This window comes from Rhea americana, unplaced genomic scaffold (assembly GCF_003343005.1).
Source record: "Rhea americana isolate MKP2758 unplaced genomic scaffold, rheAme1 scaffold_150, whole genome shotgun sequence".
Lineage (NCBI taxonomy): Eukaryota > Metazoa > Chordata > Aves > Rheiformes > Rheidae > Rhea > Rhea americana.
Genome location: NW_028185595.1, coordinates 1576920 through 1590407, shown reverse-complemented (window position 1 = coordinate 1590407; position 13488 = coordinate 1576920). Strand labels below are relative to the sequence as shown.

General features: G+C 42.6%; 1 protein-coding gene across 2 annotated transcripts in view; it reads right to left on the bottom strand.

Moving 5' to 3' along the window:
- The window catches only part of SLIT3 (slit guidance ligand 3), a 469515-nt gene that overhangs the window by 11921 nt on the left and 444106 nt on the right, over window positions 1-13488 (bottom strand). The gene's annotated exons all lie outside the window — the stretch shown is intronic.

Below are 13488 nucleotides of genomic sequence, written 5' to 3'. Positions count from 1 at the left end.
AAAAAAGGCTGGACACTGTACAAAAACTTCAGAACCAGTTGATCCAGCAGACAGTGAGGCTCAAAATACAGTTGTACCAGTGCCACTGAAAGGGCAGTGAATTACAGAACAAGGGCAGGAATAAGTGGCTAAGAACTTACGCTCATCTTACTCCCAAAGACGGTCTAGTGTGTACCCCTCAGAAAAGCAAACCTATCATTGTTGTACTTCAGTTTTCTGTAGGAGGGCCCAAACCTCTGTCAGAAATTTTAAGATTCACAACTCTAGGTTGCAAACAGCTGGTCCAAACTTTCTGTTTCAGTATTCTTGAATTTTGCTAAGTATCTGCCACATTATGGGAAACAGCTGTGTTACAGCAATGGGCAGACTGGATGATGATTATGTACTCCCTGCCTATCTAACTGTAGTGTTGTAATGCTTAATTCATATGTATCAAGTACTCAGATTTTCAGCTGAAAGGTGCTAGATAAATGGAAATGCCTATTTGTTTTTGTTAGTCCATGCAGAAGTGCCAGTGAAAGGAAGAACAGCCAAAAACCATCGGCTCTGACAGCTGTGCATTGAGGAGCTGGGAGGAGTAGCTGTAAGACCAGGAACCCTTACMACTGGTGGGATCAATATCTGAAGCCAACGCACAAAACTACATCCTTATCTGAAGGAGGCCAAGCTATGACCATTTCTCAGAGGACAACATTATCACATTTGGCAGTGCTAGCTCTYCCTTGTGCCAGGATTTCACAGGCATTAATCACCTACTCCCCCACAGCATGTGCTTTCCCCAGATTATGTAGAAGAGCCTTGACTAATAGGCAAACAAAAGTCTGTGTGTCCTGGCAATGCAACCAGCCACCCCACGCAGTGCTCACAATTTCTGGCATACCCAGAGCTAGTGTTCGTTGGAAAAGGAGTGAGGTGTTCTGATCTATAGGTACCGTCCGGTGAATATTATTCAGTTCTGACTCGTACACTTTTTAACCCATAAGAGAAGTAAAATATTGTATACCTATAGATTGAGAAACAGAAGGTAGCCTCAGCCATCATCCAACACTGCAGTTCTGTAAAGCAGATAAACGCAAAACAGGCAAAGCACTCATTTTTGAGAAGACACTAACATATGATGGAAGAGCTGAATGTGGATGGCCAGGATGGCAGAAAATCCCTAGCCAGTAAATACTTGTATTAAAGCATTTATTGTTGTTGCTGACAGAAGTCTTTAAGAAGTCTCTGGATTTTGAAAGAGACTGAGACAACACTGGGGGAGAAGCCAGCAGTGAGGGAAATGCTACACAAACTCTCTTCGGAGCCTCTTATGTAGCCTGGCCCTTAGGAGACTGAGCAATCGTCTGAGACAGTTGGAGACAGTGGCTTGGCCAGAGATGAAGGAAAGAAAGCCACAGACGCTGAACAGTGCATCACCACGCAGCTCGGAGCACAAACTTGCTGTGCTCGGCTTTTTTTCAAGGGGCCTCTTCCTGACCCAGCTCTGTGCAAGGGTTTTATTAAAATCTTAATTGAATTCTTATTGGGGATCAGGTGGTCTTACACAGCTCATCCTCCTGCCACAGCCTGTGGTATGTAAATACCTGCCTCGGGGTCAGGGATTTATTGTGTTTCATCAGCAATCTCATCCAACAGCGCTACCCTGCGCAGTGCCGGGGRCATGGGTGCGGGAGCTTTTAAGCCTGCTGTATTGACACTGGCAATGATGTGGCAAACATGAGCTGTAGGATTAAGACAGGAACAGCAAGGTGTAAACATTTTACGGCTCTGCAAAGCCCCGAGGCCCAGAATCTAAAACTGCCGCTGCAGTAGCCGACCAAATCGGTGTCTGGCCACGAGAGGGAGACGGAGTATCGCAGAAAGGGCCACAGCGCTTTGGAAAATCAGTAAGGCTTTCGCATTCCTCCCCTTTGCTCCCCAAACCTGGGCTTTTTACAGCTTCATTCACAAATGAATACTGCAGTCTGTTACTCACTCAAGAGAGAGGCAGAAGAACGTTTACAAGCTGATGCTGCAGGTTTATTTTGGCTTGCTGCTTAGAATTTATTTACAAAAGCAGATCTTGTAACGTCACACACCTGACAGCTGACTTGATTTTACACAACTCCTTCCTTTCTGCAAAGGTTTTCATGCTTTATGATTAAATCAAAATAATATGTTTGAGCAAGGCAAGGGAGCGGGGAAAGGAACTGAAGAAAGAAGCCAAATGGCTGCTGGATTTGCACCAACTTCTTTTTTCAGGGGCACTGACAAAAACAAGTCCTGTTTTTTGAGATTTTCCAAATTATCAAAGAGTTCTGAATTCTAAGCCAGCTTACAATTGCACTATTGCAGGCCACTATCACTAGATATTATACACTTTCTGATATATTCTTGTTAAATAAAGGAAGGAACACGTTTAAGTGTAAACATTTGAAGTGCAAGCAAGGATTTCCAGGAATTTAATTTAATAATGCAGTTTGCTTGTTCACTATTCTCACAGTTTCTATAGGACCTTCACCTAAGGCTTGTTACAAACTGGACACGAGTAACCATTTCAACTACCATCGAGAGTAGCACTTCTGGATACCCTGAGCAACAGAAAGTAACGGACAGCCAAATCCCGCCGTTCCGCAGGAGGATCGGCTGTACCGGGGCGCAGGGAGAAGATCACATCTGAGCAAGCCCCTGCAGGTCCCAAGGCAGGAGAGCTCCTGCTCTGCACTGCAGGACGGAGCGGCTCCGGGAGGCTCTCATTTAGGGAACATGCCGCTCCATGACCAGCAGCATCACTGACCTCTCTTTCCTCCATTGCCCTCATCTTCTCGTAGCCCTGGTTACATATCTTGCACAACTCATTATTTTCCTTTCATCAAGGTTATCCTAACCTTTCATTACTATACTATACTATACAGCTATGAGCTGGCTGTAGCATCTGATCAAATCTGGCAAAAATACTCAGAAAAATATTAAAACAAGATCAGATTGTTACTCTTGCCAAAAATACCCCTGAAGCAGGAGCAGTACAGTCAGGAATGAGTTTCATTTTACTGTAATCTTCAGGCAATGCAGCATCCCTTCACATTGCACCAAAGCCTACATACAGAAATAACACAAAGAAAATAGTAGCAGCTATTAATCATCATCACTGAACCTCACATGAGAAATTACTGGAAGGTATCGCCTTCAACTGCTCAATGATCCAGACAGCTTAACTTGTAAGGTCATTGAAATTATAACTTTAGCAGTTACAGGCTCAGGCTGTAGGTTATGATATCTCCTCCAGATCTGGATAGTCTATTATTTTCATGGAGGATTCCCTGATTTCCTCTTTTTCTCTTAGGCACCTAATCACCTACTTTAATTCTCTATGCACTGGAGACTTTTACTGCACAGAATTCTAGGTATGTCTTCAGGTCTAGATAAACGTGTTACAGGTTCCTGTGCCTAGTGAGCAGAGGAAGCCAAGCACTCCTGAAAATGGATTCAGATGGTCTAAATACTGTGAGAATCACTGAGAAAAAGCCCACAGGAGAAAAGAGTTGCAAGGACCTGGGTAAAATCTCAGCCATGTGGACATTGCTCTTAGTTTCWGCAGTTTATTCCTGCAAACAATCCAGAGACAAAACAACCCGCCTGAGCAACACAGCTAAGTGTGTATGTGGGGAGAGCACAACCTCTGAACCACGTGAGAACACCCATGGGCCCAGTGCCTTACGTGCCCTCCATGCTGCTGCGGGAAGCTAGGAGCGGCTCTCGCCAGGAGCAGAGCCCAGCGGAGAAGGGTCTGTGAAAGAGCCATTAAAATGTCCTACTGCAGGGAGGTGGCCTCATCCAACAGAGCAATTCCAGAGAGAYGGGCAGAAGGACTCCTCGTATGGGGCCCTCCACACACTCACGCAACGGGCACTGTCTCTGCCAAGGGCTCAGACTCCACAGCACAAAGGGATGAAGGGAAGGGATGCATTTAAACATTAAAAACACAGCAAATACATGAAAGAAATGATTGCCTTGCTCGTTTTGGTCTACTTTCTATGTGCGAATAGATATTTTCTTTCCCTTCCACTTCAGCCCCAAACACACACTGCTGTTATCATCTGCCTCCCCTTGCTCTAATACCCACCAGAGATTTAGAGTTGAGCCACTGCAAATATGCCACTGAACAGAAATGTGTTAAAGGATTAAATCATTCAATTTGAACTTGTAAAACTGGGACTTCGGGGTGGTGGGTTTTCGCTGATGTGTAACGTACCTTTASTGGAGACAGCAGGGAACAGCAGGGCAGAGATGTCAAAAACAAAAATAGCTTTAAGTATCACAGCACACCATGTCACTGAGGAAATATATAACCATCAATTATGCAAACGAGGACATCAATTCATTAACTATGATCTCCAGATTTTCCTGACCTCTGTCTTAATGGGGACATGCCTCATTTGAAGCGCAGAACAAAGCAAACACGAAGATGGGAAGCAACTGAGGAGTGAAGGCCACGGAGTACACTGAAGTTAAGCAGTGTTTGAAAACACTCAGAGTGGAAGGGAATAACCAGAAATCCTGTCCAAAAGCTAATCAGCTTATGACACGTGAGAAGGGCAAGCATGGGAGAAGAGGTACCCAAATCAAGAAACGCACTGTTACAGCTGTGGGGAAACGCATTAAGGCGCTAGTGATTTAGGAGTGGTGAAAGTCATTCTGCACTGGGCTGACTTCAGGTATCAGTGGTGCTGATGGTTTTTCATCTCTGCAAGCTACAGTTGCCTCCCATCCTTAGTTACAGTCATAATCAGTCCCCAGTCTAAAATAGACTGAAACTTCTCCATGGCAACAAAGGTAAAATCATAGTTGGAGTTGTGTTTGTGCTGTTTCTACAATAACCCATCACTTCAAGCACTATCATCTTCAGAAACCAAATAAAAAACATATGTTGAGAAAAAGCACAAAAAAATGTTAACGAAACACAAAACTAAGGAAGCAAGAGGTGAAAAAGATATATTAAACACTCAAGTTCACTTTCAGCTCACAACTTACTCCCTTCTGTTATGCTCAGTCCTGTTTTACATGACTCCTGCACTGCGTGCTCTCAGCCTGGGAGACCTGATTTAAGATTTTGGTTCTTTCAATACCTCCATTTTCATTTGCTTGATTTTATTCCTTTTCTTGTACTTACAACTCAGTAGACCACCCATCTTTCTCTTCTTGGTGTTTACAACCCCTAAACACTGGCAGCTGATTACCGTATCTCCCTTAATGATCGTTTGGCCAGGCTATGCATATCTAATTTCCACTCATAATTCAATTCCTGCAGCACCCCTGCCAACAGTGAAAACTATTGTATTACAGACCTTCTAAGGGAAAAACAAGGACCTTTTTCATACCACCGCAACATGCAATTCACACAGTCCTGACCCCTTTTCCCCAGATTATTCATAAAAGGGTCAGATACGCGGTGAGGGTAAACTGTCCCTGCTTGCAGTAAATTCTCATAGCTTCACTGGCATGGGCAGAAGGTCTGACACCCCCTTCCAACCACACAAAGTCTGTAGCAGCCTCTTGTACTATCAAGATGTCTCTGCAGAGCTGCATACTTCGTTCTGCTAACTGAAAATTTGTTAAGAGCAAGTGCAATGACAATAAACATAGCTTGAATGAGCTTTTCAAGGCAGGGGCTCTCCTGAAAGGCAGATCACGACGCTGCCCGAGAACAAGCTGGTACATCCCAGCAGTCAGCGTGTTTCAGCACAACAAGCAATTGCCTCTGGATATCTTTACTGTAACATGTATCATATAAAATATATAAAAAAAATAAATACAGAATGCAAAAATGATCACATATAGATTCTGCAATGCCATTAGGACTCATTAAATCAGTTATCCTGAAAAAGTTGAGACTGCAAACATCAGTCTGCAGAGAAGGGCAAACCCTGACGTAGCAGCAGCCAGTCCCAGCACTGAAATGCCACATCCAAGGAGGAGAGGCTTCCCTGCGTGTAGCCACTGCTGCGGGGCACCCGCCTGGACGCGCTGCAGGACAGCCCGACCTGCTCCGCCACGGCTCAGGACAAAACACGGTGCTTGGGTTTACTGCTCGGTGCTAGGATTAAACACTATTGAGAACAACTACGCCATTCCGCTGATACCAATTGTCAGCTTGTTTCTGAGGAGGAAGGTTATCAGGTGTCTGCGCAGGGCCATTTTACCGGAGGGAATACTCCACACAATCTATCTTCTTCTCCTCTTGTGAAAATACCAACATATCAACCATTTAGTCGCAGTGACCAGGGCCATTACAGAACATAATTAAAAGTGCTTCCAAACTGAATGACAGACAGAGAATAAAGTTTTGCAGTTGAAATTGGAGGCTAAACCCTAAGAAAGAAAACTGTGTCTATATAGAAACCTAATACATGGTCAACAGATTAAATTGTTTCCACCTCACCTGTGACAACATACCTACAGTTGCATGACTTTATATAAAAACAAGTAAAGTTTAGATAAAAATAAACAAAATCTGTTACTATGTGGAAACCACCAGGAGAGCAGTTATCTCACCCACCTTTTCCAGAGGCCTTGAGGCGTCCTGGCAGATGCAGAACAGTGGGCCTCATTTTTATATTGGGAAGGAGCACTGAAATWATTGTGCACAGAATCAGCTGCACCTCTGTGATAATCCTGGACGCCAATTCTGCATGCGCTTGTTCTAATAGAAACTGTTATCTATTGAATCCAGAACTTGGGGTTTTGCATAAATGCTATATACATCTATTGCACATGGTACACATCTATATTTTGTGTTAGTCATCATGTTTACAAGAAATTTATAGGCTGAAGAAATAACCATGTTACATTGGCTTGCTACTTTTTTTTTTTTTTTTTTGGTAAGAGAAAAACCTCATGATTCAAGACAGAAGTCAGACTTTAGTGGATAGGAAGTTTATAAAGTTAGTTCGGCTATGATTAGGTTTATTCTATCACCATCTATTACAGGGATTCTTCAGCTCTCCTCTGAAGCAATCAGTATTGGCCAGCTTCAGCAATGCACTACTGGACTGGTGACCTACGGTATACTAAGAAAATACCCTTAAAAATACTTATGCAGACTTCTCTCCTGGTTACCCACTGCACACAGAGCTCAGCACACGGCCATGTTTCCAACATGCAGAAACAAAACCAGCTCCTCGGAAGCTGGACTAACACCAGGCATCATTTACAAAGCCCTGGAGCTGCCAGGACCACTGCCACAGTCCCAGTGATGCGCTCACTACAGGAGAGAGCGAGGTGGAGTTACGGAGAGACCAAYGACTAAATCAAGTTATCTGCTGGAGCAGAAGAAATGGTTCTCATTTCACAACTACTTTTGGTTTGGCTAGGCAGTGTTAAGGCTCAAACTGAACTGGCTAAAACTCAACCCAGTTGCCTACTTTTACAAACAGGAAATGCTTTCTTTATAATGGGGAGRGCCTGCATTTTCAGCAGCAATTTTCTTTTGATGATAGTGCTATAATACTGCTTCTAGTTACAGTCAAATATCACTGTAGAGAACAACTTTTGGCTTCTGCATTCAATTCTACAAAAGCTCAGGACTACTAACCCTGAAAACTAACAAGAACCTCCAAGATGCAGGGCTCGTCCTAGAACACAGCATGCTTTCAAGAGCAAAATCTTCCCTTGTTATGCTCTCAAAAATACTTTAAAATGGCTATCCCTCTCCTACAGCTAAAAAAAAAGTACCACGGCTGTGAAGGATTTGCTTTCCCTCTTAGGCCTGCGCCCCACAAGCGCCCATTAGGGTCCCGAGGGCAAGGCACTGCGTGGGACAGTACGCTGTACGTGTAGGCTCGAGCTAGAGACTGAGCTCAGACTGTTTCAACATGTTGATTCCTTTTTTTCCCTTCCACTTTTTGCTTATTTATGAACTATGGCTATCTTCTCACCTCACATTTCATCTTTGGATTAATACTGTTATCTTGCTGATTTCCTTACATTTTTACTATTATTCTGCTCACAGCTATATTCAGATGTTTTTTAAAAAACCATGAAAAAGGTGTCAGCAGCGGCAGAGATGGTCACATTCCTAACTGAAACGATACAAATAACATCCCTTTTCTGACGTCAAGTGGTTGTAACATGAGTTAATTCAAATAATTAGTTAAAAAGGCATGAAAGCCTATGTGGAAGAGGAGCATCTACTGTGTTTATTGCCTTCATAAACTGTGGCTTATTTTCTCCAAAGTTCCTTCYTGAGGGCTGAGGGGAAGCCACAAATAAGCTTGCCTCATCCACATCTCTTTTGGCGAACTAGCAGCCCATGTACCCTGGCAGCATTTGCACTACGAGTGTTTGGTCTGCAGCCTGGCACCTGTTGACAGGAGACTTCTGGGTGTAACTTTGAGATGATATCCAGAAGGTTTGGGCCCTACTAAACATGGCCTGAACCTCAGAGAACTTCATATCTATTTCTATCACTATCACAGGTCAAGTGCCGTTGGGTCAGCTACTCCTCAGTTCCCATACCTGCTAAATAGACATGCTAATCCTGAGAGGCTCTGTGAAAAGCTTGAATATTTCTGATAAAACATCCAACACATAGGTATAAGGTCAACAGTTGTATAACAAATGAGGTTAGAAATAAGGCTGTGGGTCAGGAGCACAGCAATTCTGGATCCATACTGAAGAGATTTACAAATAAAATTTTATTCAGCTTAGAAATATTTTGCCTGCTAGGGCCTCAGGCAGCCTGAAGGACAAAACTTTACCCTTCTCCAAGGTGCAGCTCATCAGAAGAATGTTTCTGAATTTTATGAAAGCAAATATTTGATTCTTAACATAATGATAGAAATTAAATGATGTTCTAAGATTTTTAGTCTAACATTTTCACTGTTCTACTACACGAAAAAGAAATCCAGGGAAAACTAGGGAAATACTATGTTTGTAGTTCGATAGGAACTCAAACACTTGTCTTTTTTGTGTCATTCAAATACACCAGAGCCCTTTATGAAAGCAAGAAATAATTCATCTGTGCTTTGCATTGGCTCATGCAAGATGTATAAGTACATTCAAATTTTACAACATTTACTGTGCAGGTCAGAGATTAATGCCAGTTGCTTTCATTATATTTGATGCAAATTCCCTAAGGAGTACCTGAAAAAATAAGGGAGCGTGATAGAGAGAAAAAAATGAATTGCAAATATGCAGAATTGTTAAGGGCTCACTGATGCCTCATAGAAATCTCTGAAAAACAGTCTATTTAGAGAGCATCCAGGAGTATCAAACACAAATCCCWCTAGGGACAGCACCAGCTGCAGGCTATGGAGGTATCATGAAGGAAAGGACTAGTCACGCAGTGAGCTCTGCAGAGACACTTCTGGCAAATACTGGGTTTGATGAGCCCTGATACTGTTTCTAAGAATAACTAATGCTTTCCCTCCTCTGGCACATTCCTCCATAAAATGCAGTATATTAATGATGCAAGCTCCTAGGCTCCTTCACAGGTAAGCATTTGCAACTACGGGGAGGCGATTACAAAAATATCCCATCTCCCTGATCTTCAGTAGAGGCAGAAGTTTTCCCATCGCCAAAGTAACTCTTACACCTCAGCACTAGATGGGCKGAGGAGAAGTCTTAGAAATCTGAATGGATGGGCCAAACTCCTTGAATATTATTCAGTTCARCTCTTCAGAGTTGCCTACTCAGGCATCTGCTGTGAGACAACTGCGCAATGGTGGCCACGGTGGCTAGAACCACCGCCGCCCCACCACCCAGAGGAGAAGGGAGGACTACATCGCCTCCTGGAGACCTCTAGCACCTTCCTCAAACACCTTCATGTGCACAGAGACACACATTTAATATGTCATCCCACAGTCATCAAATACAATGCAGAAACAGTAAGAATTTAAACTCCCTTGACTTGAGGCCTGGTGCTTTGACCACAAGGCCATCCATCTAGTCTCTGTAAAAATGAGCCAGATAATTCGAATTGCATGATACAATCTGTAAGAAATATTTTTAATGATGGAGCATTTTTGAAAACGGATTATAGAAGAATACTTTCATAGAAACTCCAATACAGTTTTGGCATAGCCTCTACAGAAAGACAAATGCAATGAGTTCTTGTATTTTCCTAACTGCATCCTTTTTCACTGCTGTCTGGAAGCATGCATGAAAACATGATTTTACACCAGTAACAGCTGCATCGTGCTCTTTATGAGATATGACAGTTTGTATGCAACATGGTAATCTGAGTACTCAGGAGGGAATTACATCATTAGTCTGAACGTCAGATTTCTCTCTTCCATTTCTGTTAATGAAGGATTGATTTAACATTCAAATCAGTATCACTGTASAGTAGCATAAAACCTATCCTAAGAAAGAAATTACAAGTAAGGGCTTATCTCTTGTTCAAGAACAAGATGTAGAAAGAGATACTGGAAAATAAGAAGCTCTGCCTATAGAAGACAGTTAAAGAGGTATCAGTTTCAATGACTGACAGCTCAAACTATGAAGTTGAAATACTTTTTTGATAATTCAGCRTTTTAACAATTGGAGCATTCTGGCAAATAAAAGCAGTGCTTTCATCATCAGGTGGTGTCTCAAATTAAGGTAAGATATCTATCTGATTTACTTTATTCCAACAACTCATTGTCAGCTCAGTGTTAAGTACCGTCATGGTATGGAAGAGTAACTCTCACCAGTGCAGAAATCAAGAGGTCAACGAAGCACTCAGAAACAGAATTCTGTTCTCTTTTATCTACAGAGTAGCTAAACAGAATAAAAGAAACATCATACAGGAATGCTACTTTACAAAATAGGTCTTCTGTAAGATGTGTGCTATGCAGTTCAGAAAGCCTTTATTGCACACCTTACAAGTGAAGAGTTCTCGTGATAGATCAGTAAGGTTTCTGTTAAAAGGAGGATTTCAATCTACCACTAATCATGCATTAACTTGTATTTCCCACTTATTTGCTGAAAAATCACAATACGTTTTACGCAATTGCTTCCATTGGATGTTTGCTAACTTTTATCTGACTAGAACACAAGACAACTCCAACTTCAACTTTAACCTYTCTATCCAAGACATACTACAGGAATGGATACATGTCAAGCAAATCTGAACCTATAGCAGGTTAATTTGGGGGTTTTCCAGACTACCACTTTGTACTGTAGCTCTACTTAAACAAATCTGCACAAAGAAGCAAATGAGATACAGGAACAAGCCTGCTCCCAGAGCCAGTGACAATAAGTGCACACAGAGTAGATAAAATAAACTGCTCTTTCCTGGCTATTATGCCATATCTCTGTCCTCAGATAATCTCCTAGAATAATTTTTCAAAGCGAGGCCATCTGCAGAATAGATTACAGCAGGTAAAGTTCAGAGTATACACACAATTTGTCTTGCACATATATTAACCCTGGCAATAAACCTACGGGATGGGGAAGAATTCTGCAATGTGACCCACTGCACATTTCATCCTCCCAGCACCCTCAACTGACAGCTACTGACAACTGCCTGCAAATGTGCTTTATCTGATGCTACCTTCCAAACCTGCCTGATGACAGGCATCAGCCCTAATTGTGTATTAGCCAAGTAGTTTGCTAATATTATTGTTCTTCAGTATGATTAATGAATCTCATCACAGAGATGCTTGTGAYGTCCCACATCCCATCATGGGGGTCCCAGAAATGGCCAGTAAAACATCGCAGTTACAGTGTACAAATCAGGTCAATGATAGATTCCCTGGTACAGTTCTCAGTAGGCAATATTTTAAGGCCTCCTCCTCTTTTGGCAGACACTTCTGAAGAAAAGCAAAAGCCAAAGCACTGCTCATCCCTTCCAAGGAGCGGACCTTTTTGGAGGGCCGCAGCTCCGGATATTGCCAGCGATAATGACTCTAACAGTCTTTCAGTAGAGCTACTCAAAGTCAAACAGTCCACTTTTGCTGAGGATGAGAGCTAAATGAAGCATCTAAATGAGGGAATAAAGAGTAGATGATACAAAAGCCAAACAGCTTTACCAACAGTGAGACTGAGCTTTGAATGTTGTATGTTCTCCTGGTAATCTTATTTCTAAGGCAAAATTCAAAATTGTAGAAGCTGCAGGAAAGAGTCCCTAAAACGKTTAAGGTTTGGATAAAATGCTTCACATTGACCCAGCTGTTCATTTCAACAAAATGTTGAGTTAGGAGGCAATACAAGCACAGATAAAAGCATGGGAGCCAGCACTAGGTGTAACACAACTTTCAGTTCCCTGAAGAAAACCCCTCAAACATTTGTAAGGTATTAGGAAAACTCACATTAGAAATTTTGGCCAGTGCCTGAACAATAGAAATGATTGACCATTGTTCAAGCTACTAAAGGCAATGGGGGATTTTCCATCACTTGGGTGTTTTCCTGTCAAAACTGGGCGCTTAGCTGGAAGTCAGGCATTAGCCAAACACAGCTTGTGCCTTAGCTAAACGTCAAACAGGATATACAGGGAGGTCAAACTGGATCCACTCACGCCTTCTAGCCTTAAATCCTATGATTGTAAGGAGAGAAGCAGATTTCCTCCCCCTTCCTCAGCCCTTAAGGAAAACAAGTCTTTTAATCTGTTTAGAGGCCCTTGCTGACATTCTTTAGCTGCAGTTTTTCTCAATCAACCTAATCTTTTCCCATCAAGCTCCATGCTAATCCCATTTTGCTCCACTCCTTAAACTAATAAAAGATTAGAGTGACATTTCAGAAAGGGCATCGTATTAAGCAGCTACTTTCCCATCTCAACAGATGACACAGTACAAAATGTAGTGAACAGGCCATTAATCTTATGGTAATGAGGTGTCAGTCTGCCTGGAGACCTCCTCCTTGATCAATATGAAGGGCGCAGGAATAATGAGGACACTGACGCTCACCAGATCTGGCAACTCTGCCAGAAGGCAGCAGATGCACAGCGCATTGCGATGGCGGAAACGGCTCCTGTCACCACGTCGCTCTGCCCCGGTGATGAGAGCGAGCATCCACCCAGATCTGCCACCTTGTGTGCTGCCCACCCATGATGAGCCTTTCCCTGGGTTCTAATTAGGGGCATAAAACCATTTAACACCTTCAGCTTTGCTCTAACATGAAATCAGTTAGGATTACTGGCCACACGCAGAGAAACGTTTCACACCTAGGCTACTGGGGAGAAGCACTAACAAACCATTTTCCTCATTCCTASAGTGGACAAGCCATTGCTCCTCCTGGCGATATCCCTGCATTGGTATATCCTCTTTGCTTTTATGCAGTAAGAATAAAAAACAATGTTCTCATTTGCTTACAAATATCACAGTTCCCTTAAAAGAAACCACAAACTAGAAACCAGAAGCTACCAAGTTTCTAGAGAACTGAAATTTTACTKTGTCCTGAGAACATCTTCCAAAAAAAGTACAAAGTGCATCCTGGTTGTGATATTTAGAGCCATCCTTACCCTTGCTCTAATAGGACGCTCTCCCTGAAAGAGAAGGAGGCCTGGGAAAGGTAACTTTTCTGCACATGCAA